Source organism: Gigantopelta aegis, unplaced genomic scaffold, assembly GCF_016097555.1.
Source record: "Gigantopelta aegis isolate Gae_Host unplaced genomic scaffold, Gae_host_genome ctg5875_pilon_pilon, whole genome shotgun sequence".
Classification (NCBI taxonomy): domain Eukaryota; kingdom Metazoa; phylum Mollusca; class Gastropoda; order Neomphalida; family Peltospiridae; genus Gigantopelta; species Gigantopelta aegis.
In genome coordinates this window covers 7,308-16,157 of record NW_024534685.1, presented here as the reverse complement: position 1 = coordinate 16,157, position 8,850 = coordinate 7,308, and the positions used below count along the sequence as shown (strand labels likewise).

General features: G+C 33.2%; 1 pseudogene; it reads right to left on the bottom strand.

Moving 5' to 3' along the window:
• Positions 1-1,719: 1,719 nt before the first annotated feature.
• Positions 1,720-5,592, bottom strand: LOC121366468 (annotated as a pseudogene).
• Positions 5,593-8,850: the final 3,258 nt, after the last annotated feature.

The window sequence follows — 8,850 nt, the reverse complement described above, 5'->3', positions numbered from 1 at the left end:
TCTTCTATTACACAATTTTGTTTTTCATACCTTATTGTGGATATGATGAATATGCAATAATAGTTTATACTGAGCTGAGCTGTGAATATTTTTGTTACAATGTGCCCATTGACAAAAAAATCTCCCTCTACAATCCAATACTGGTAAGCATAAATGTGGATCTGTTCTACATGTGATAGGAGATCATTGGTACTAATGATTGTTTATGACAGTTTGATCATTTGCAATTCAATGAGTTGCCCATGTATCTTTGAAAAGAGTTGATGAGTAGGGTTGGTAAATTGTTTTAGTGCCATTCCAGATATATTAGCTATAAATAGTACAATAACGGCATTGTACCAAGAGGCAAGCCTGGAACTTGATGTGAACACAAGATTGTAGCTTATATATATTGTTGACTGGATCCAATTTCACAATTTCATCTTTGTCAACATTTCTACAGACATTGATCTTATGTTGACCTTCATGAGTGCTCTTACAGGCTGAGCAGCCTCGTGCTGATGTTGTGCCTCTTCATTTGACTACCTAAAAACAATTCCTCCATTTTCTGAACTGGACTAGCCTCACCTCTTAACATCAGTAATACTGAGCCCCACCTTAATCTTAATTAAAAGAGTGGGTGTTCAATAACTGTTTCTGAATCTGGTTATATCCAGCCAGCTGTGACTTTGTTAAACAATGCTTCATGTTATCAATAGACACATAACTCATTAAATCAACATTACTTGAGCATAAACAAACAAGTCTAAAGGAGTCTTCTTTTGAATCTTTACATATTAATATTGTAACAACAGATCAAGATTCTGATTTATCAAAAAGTGTTTAAAAGATCATAACAAAAGTTAAGAAAAACAAACATAAAATGTCAATAGTCTCAATACCTAACAGAAGATAGTATATGTCAAGAACAGTCAATGAATTGAATTATCAAAGTTTCCAGGAAAATGAAAAACAAACGATCGTTTAGAACTCATCATGTCCGATTAAGATATCACCATAATTTGTTACTTGGCTACCAACGAAGAGATCTTCGTTAGATAACATCTCCTCCATAGTTAATTCCTTGTCCTATATGACAGTAGGCAAGCTTATTTGTATAAACTTCAATTCAATATTATCATAACACAAATTGGAATATTCCCGATTCATATAACATGTTATACTTGTACTATCAAACCAGTCTTGTACAATATACTAATTGAAACTTTTCAACACTATCTAGCACATTAACCTTGTCTATGTCAGCATTAAAGATAAGGTGCCTAGCTTCTGCTTCCGCATTGTCCGTGGCCTTCAGGTGCTATCCAATCTGCTAATTCCCTCTAAAAACACAAAGGAACATAAACAAACTATTGTATAATAGAATGCATCAATGATCTTACTCTACTTAGCTTCTTGTCATTGTCCTTGTCTCTGTGTTTGAAAGAACTGTTCTCTCTCCTCTGTACCCAGTCAGCTCCTTCTCATTTTCCCCACGTTCCCATTGAGGCCAATATCATCTAATAAGATTAAACAGATTGTAAATTCGGTGCAACAGACAGGAATACTGAAATTACATTAATATGTCTATTTACAATTATAATATCCCTGACATCAAATAATTATCTTTTATAATTTGACAATATATTGTTTTACAATTTACCAATATATTCTTGCTCAGTCACGTAACCATCTCTATCTTTGTCCATTCTTGAAGTGCTTCATCAATAATGATCTCTCTCATATTTCATAATCTTCAGGATGAAGAAAACTAGCAAACTCAAATTTGTCCAGTTTGCCATCTTTGTTACTATCAGCAGCCTGTAATTAATAGGAAATCACATTAATTGAGTTTACATTATACATATGATAGTATTGCTGTGATAAGTGTTTTAAGAATGTATAACTACTATTAATTTTGTCTAGTATGTGTACAAAAATAGCTGCAGATATAATTTGTACTAACACAACATTCACATAAACCATGAATCAATTACTTTGATATTCAACAACATACATAGTCAATATTGATAATGATACATTACTGATATTCAGTAAATTACATATTATGTAGTGAATTTAAGTGTATACTTTACCTGAAATCTTCTTGCATCTCTGGCTCTCATTTCTTTGTAACTGATTTTCTATGAGGATCATATTCGGCGTTCTCATCTACCAAGACAATCAATACATTCCATAGTATCTGCTACCTTATAACTGGTCATACCTTCTACTTCTCCAAAAGAAGTGTCATGATATTCCTTTAAAGTGACTTGACCATCTCCATCTTCATCATGTTGAGGTAATTGTTGCTCAGCACTTTCATAACATACCTACAGAACAGAGTTATATCTATTAAAAAATAACCTTATCAAGATTATCTCCATTAAAACAGAAGAACCTCTCTTTTACAGATACAAGCTGGGTTATATTAATAGTATTCAACTGATTCAGATGAGGTACTATCTGATATTTCTTATTTTAAAAGCATCTTTGAATTGAGGTTCTGCTGTAGTTTCTAGTAACCAACCTGTTAGCAACATAGGTCACCCAGTTTTTCAACTCATCATGTGTGATTTTGTTGTTATTGTCTTTGTCAATTTTACCAAAAATAATTCTAGAAAATAGAATAAGTTGCACTCATGATGATGTCATATAATGATTACATTATCATACTTCAATCTCCGACGAGATTCTTCAGGTTTCAAATGGTCAAATTCATCTGCTTGTTCCTTGCCAAGAAAGGCCTCATGATCATATTGTTGTTATGGTCTTCAGTGTCTTTAGGATAATGAGTCTCGTTACTCAATCTTTCTCTTTAGGGCCACGACGATGTTCTTTTGTTGGAACACAGAATACCACAGCAAAAAGAGAAAGTAATAAAATGATTTTCATTTTAACTAGTTCAGAGTTTTCTTTTCTTTTGAGTTCAACTTCTCCTTGAAGGGATAAATAGACCTTTCTACTGTCTCAATTTTATATCCTTAGGAACTCTAAAAACACAATAGATTCTTTGTGAGCCCTCACCACGCAACCACGTGGGTAACGCAAAACCACCAATATACGGAGAAAATGTCCGGTTATGGCGTAGTGTTTGATGTGGATTAATCTCATTGGATAGAGTGTATTATTATATAGTAAGTAATCAATAAACATACTATTGTTTAGCCTGACAATTATCATAACAAGGCCAAATATCAACTAGCCCGCACAATTAAGGAGGGAGCCTATTTTTACTTCTAAAAAAATAATATAACCATATTATGATCTAAACATGTTAATTGGTGCCATTTCTATACATTTAATTTACATTAAGTTTATCTTTCATTATTGCTTTTTCTCTTTTTTTTTTAGTAGTGATCCAATAAATTGCCACTGGTTTAGTGGGTACGTAAAGTTTCCAAATTGCCCATATTATTACAGCTGCAAAGAACAAACCCCATAAAATAATGGCCATACGTGGCAACGGAATTGTGACAATCTCCCAACCAAATTTGATGACAATCAATGTCTCAATGGCAAGGGCTGCAGTCACAAGCCAAGAGTAACGACCAATTCGAGTAACATCATCTCTATAGTAACAATAATGATATAGCAAACTACACTGATATGATAACAATAAGTAGAACCTCTTCATAAGGACACCTGTAAAATATTACTTTATTCAGCAATTGGTGTCCTAAGCATTTCCTAGTGTGAATTAGCCTTTTAGATACCAATCTAATGGCGTCCAGACAATTAGAGGTTCTATCATATTGCTAACGTAATATGACTTCTATTGGATGCATTCATGACCATTCCTTACTTTGACTGTAAGAAAGTGTACGTCTCATTTAAAGCGCATGCTCCACAAAAACCATAGATGAGTTCTCGATAGAAATTAAGAGTGTGCTTTGGTGGGACCCACAACACTGTCTTGAGATAAAATACATTAGTTCTTGCAGAGTCCACTATTAAAGGTAGTCATGTTAGCAAATTAATTTGTAGTCGATACCATAAAAATTAATATGCAACAAAAACGAAACTGCGCAAACTTGAAGTGTATCCCCATTTAAACTGTTCCCAATTGTATGGGGTAAACTGACCAACTGCACGTTTTATTTGCCTCTGAAAAATACTACAGTATATAGTGCATTATAGGTATAAAACTACTTTAATGTTGGTATTTTCCACAGCCCCCTCCATGATATGTCTGTGTGGGGGAGAGATCACTCACAATTTATACAATGATTTCACATACCTTCATAGAAAGATATTCACATGTCTTCATACCAAAATAGATACCTAATCCATTACAGATAAGAAGTCTAATATCCACTATGTGAAATGAGAACAGGTATAATTATGAGCCTGAATTAAGGGACATCCTCACGTGATCCCACCAACATTCTCCAAAGTTTGGTAGTTGACATTCTAGTGTGTACTCCATTAGTTCAAAAGTTACACTAATAACATTAAGCAGCCAAAAATCTCGAATAATTAGAGCCTGAGAGAGAGAGAGAGAGATGCGAGAGAGAGAGAGAGAGAGAGAGAGAGAGAGAGAGAGAGAGAAGAGAGAGAGAGAGAGAGATAGAGAGAAGAGAGAGAGAGAGCGAAGAAGAAGAAAAGAGTTAACAACTGCCATGATAATGTCCAGAGTATATTTTACCTTCACATACCAACCAATAAAATGACTGGGAACAAAAACATCCATTTTATCCATCACATTAGCAAAAGGACCATCGGGATGTTCAGGAGTATAAATTCGACAGTCTTGTGCATACGACTTCTCGGGCAGAGGAACACCCAATTTAGGATCATAATAAGTAAGAAAGTAGCGAGCATCATCAGCAGTCTAGTAGTAAACACAACACAGATCATATTTATTGTGTATATACATCACTAACCTGAAAAACTGTGAAGATGAGCAATAAAACATAAACTATCATTAACACTAAAGCAAATCTCCATATTGCTGTCCATATAAAATGACAAAATGTCGCAGACTAAGTAACAAAAAGCTACCAATGATTACTGACCTGGGTGTGGTCGAATGAAGGGACCATCAGGCATATGGACAACACTATCATTATAAAAACCACTACAACAGCTGCAATACCCCTTTTGAGCAACAGATAGTGAAATAACTTAAGTATGAATTAGGTTATACCTTCTGATGTTGGAATTTGTATCATCCGATTGATCATAGAGACTCATGTAAACACAGTACAATGCATATAACCACTAATACTGTCACAGTATGAGCACGCCTACAATGATAAAAAACATATGGAAGTGTAGACTAAAGCAGCTGGCACATGTACTATCTGAAGTTCATAATAACTTTGGAAGATAAGGATATTCTATATTATTTAATCTTTTATGAGTTGGACTTTGTCAGTAAAAAGCTCTACTATAATAACTGTATTGTGAGGTTGGTTTGTAATACATGCCACACACACATGTTCCTACTCTAGGATTTACCAAAAGAAAGATCTTGTTCCATCATCATAAAATTTGGCATCTTCAGAAAAAGACACGCTTCTTCTTTTGCATGGCCACTCACTGGTCCATTGGGTACGTTCTCAGATAGTTTGAGTTTATTGGAGCAGTCTTCTTTCCTTTAGACGCCATTTTTTCTCCAAATTGACATTAAGTATTATAATACCTCATTATTGTTCGGATAATTAAAACTATACGGTTATTATATTAATTATTATTATATTTTTTTTTTTCACTTTTCCAGAGAGAACATAACCTCACTCTAATATTTATAATAAAATGTCCAATAATTGGCCAGTTCTTCATAGGATAGGCAAACTTCCACAGTGTCCACATTACCAGTGCTATAAAGAATAAGCTCCACCCAACAATAGCAGTACGAGGTAAAGGAATTGCGATTGTCTCCCAACCAAATTTGACTACAATTAATACCTCCATAACAAGAGCTGCAACAATAGACAATGCAAAGTAGGGAAAAGATATAGAAACAGACTTGGACTTTATTAAACTAGAAAAAATGGAATACACATTTAATGCAGAAATGATTAACTATATTACTAATCCTAAGCCTCCCTCCCTCTCTCTCTCTCTCTCTCTCTCTTACTTTGATTCAAAATGTGGTACATTTCATTCAAAGCACGAGCTGAACAAAATCCAAATAACATTTGTCGAGAGACTGTAAGAATGTGATTTGGTGGTATCCATAGTGCCGTCTTGAAATAGAATCCACTTAACTCTTGTAACATCCACTACAAAATACATTCATAACTGTCTATTTGTCATGAATTTATAATATGTACTAAAAACATTAGGAGACAGGTAAAGATGAAACATTGAAGGTTTTTGAGTAGCTCCACTGTACTTCTGATAATGCCGTATAATTATAACACATGCAAATATTTTCAATACCTCCAAGGAAAGATATTCACACGTCTTTATACCTAAGTAAATACCTAATCCATTGCAAATAACAAAGTCTATATCCACTGTATGAATTGAATGGATATAATTTTAGGTCTTATTGAAGGGACATCCTCACGTGATCCCACCAACACTCTCCAAGTTTGGCAGCTGACATTCTAGTGTGTACTCCATTAGTTCAAATCCTATGCTAATAATTGTGAGCAACCAGAAATCTCGAATGATTAAAGTCTAAAACAAAAAGATCAAATCATATTACTACATTCTTATATCTACCTTTAAATACCAACCATACAAATGAGCTATTACAAAAAATATCCATTTTGTCAGCAATGTTAGCAAAAGGGCCATCAGGATTTTTAGGAGTATATATTCGACAGTCTTGAGCATAATTTCTCTCTGGTAGAGGGATGCCCAGTTCTGAATCATGATATGTTAAGAACTGGCGAGCATTATCTGCAGTCTGGGCACAGAATGAAACATTTGATCAAACTAGGGTTATCATTAAAATTTCCTGTAATTTTTAAAATTACTATATACTAAGGATGTTTAGTGGACCCATGCATTGTTAAAAATATACCTGGACAAATAAAAATCATCAGCCATACACATATGATAATATTAAAAATAGTGCAAAATTCCATATGCCTAAGAGAGAGAGAGAATGATAAACTTTACTAGTCCAGCCACACTCTCAAAAGAATGAAAGGGAATGACTACATCCTGTACTAAACCTGGATGTGGTTTATTTGACATGTGAAGTATCCCTATGGTTATAACGACAAGAGCAATTACTATTGTACCTCTGAAATACAGCAATGATATTATATATATCATATAAATTAAGCAACTACTTTAATCTCATTATATCAGATATTTTTAAAAGTGACTACAAATACCATATATAAAATGCATGTAGACGTATTATAATATTCTGTGGTTACTATGGACTACTGGGATCTTTTGCTACTATCTAAACTACTACAGATGTACTGAGCAATATCTGTATACTACTATATTATGTTCTTACCCTTCAATAATATGTACACGATAGACATCGTTAAATTATTGAAGGCTGCATAATAAATTTAGTAAAATAATCAAAACAATTTTATTTACCTTTTCCTGAAATTGAAGCTGCCACACCCCTTTCAAGGAGATGAATTAATTATCTTAATTATATCAGAAGACGCACCCATAATTAATTAAGCGCGCCATTTTGCGAAGCCACGTGCTAGGACCAATAAGTAGGAGTTTGAAGGTAACATATATATCTTGTTCTAAATAATTACCTTCTTTTTCAAACAATAGACACAATGGCAGATCAAGATGAAAACATCAGTAATCAGTAAGAGCGGTGAGGTGTCCTTTGGTATGTAGTAATTGAAGTAATGATATCATAACAAATATCCCCTCAACCATTTGGTTCCCTTATATAAGCACATTGATTGATTGTTCTTTCTTGGGATTATATATACATCTGTTAGAAATACTAAAAACTTCGTTAAAGTATTTACCCAACTTATAGTAAACTTGTAAACACAAACGTTCATAATCTATTATTCTAAACCTCATGAAGATAGATTTCACGCAGACATTTATTTTCTTTACAGCAGCTATATCTGAACTAGCTAAAGACCCTAAATTTCAGTCAATATTACAGAAACACCTTGACGCTAGTCATCGAGGTTTTTATGAAAGGTATTCATAATGAAGATAATGCATTTGTTAAACATACATTTTGAAAGTTGAATCAACTTTTGTCATAAAGCTCCTTACATTACATGTTAAATAATTAATTACAACATTCACTATAATCTAATTTTACTTTATTAAAAATTAAGATAGAATGTGGTATCAAATTTTTGAAGTAAACAAACTATAACTATTCCAAATCTAATCAATTCATAAGTAGTATACAAAAATATATAAAGCATTTGAAGGGACATTAATATTGACATTGCCACACAACATGTTATTAATAACTCATTCATATATGAACACTTTATTATATTGTTGTCTAAAAGATAAAATTATAATAAATATTATGTTTATTTAGTCTACCACTGCCAGTAAAACGTCGTGTCCGGGGCACTCAAAACCTGCAGGTTGATATTTATAAACTAGAAGCTCAGTTTTATGAAGAGATTCAACAATTAGAAGCTAAATATCAAGGATTATACCAGCCTTTACTAGACCAAGGTAAAAAGCAGAGAAGTCATTAGTTATCTTTATCATTGTGTACTATGTATGGACTACATTTTGTGTAGGATGGACTTATGTAATAGCCAGTCTGTCGCTATATGTAATTATAGTGTGAATTCAATTAATTATATCTATTATGTAGTTTTAATCGCAATTCTTGTGTGTATTTTGTAATAATGTACTATTTGAGAGCTACAAATTTAATTCATGTCTGTTTCTTTTGAAGCGAGAACAAATTATTAATGGACATATGAACCTTCTCCT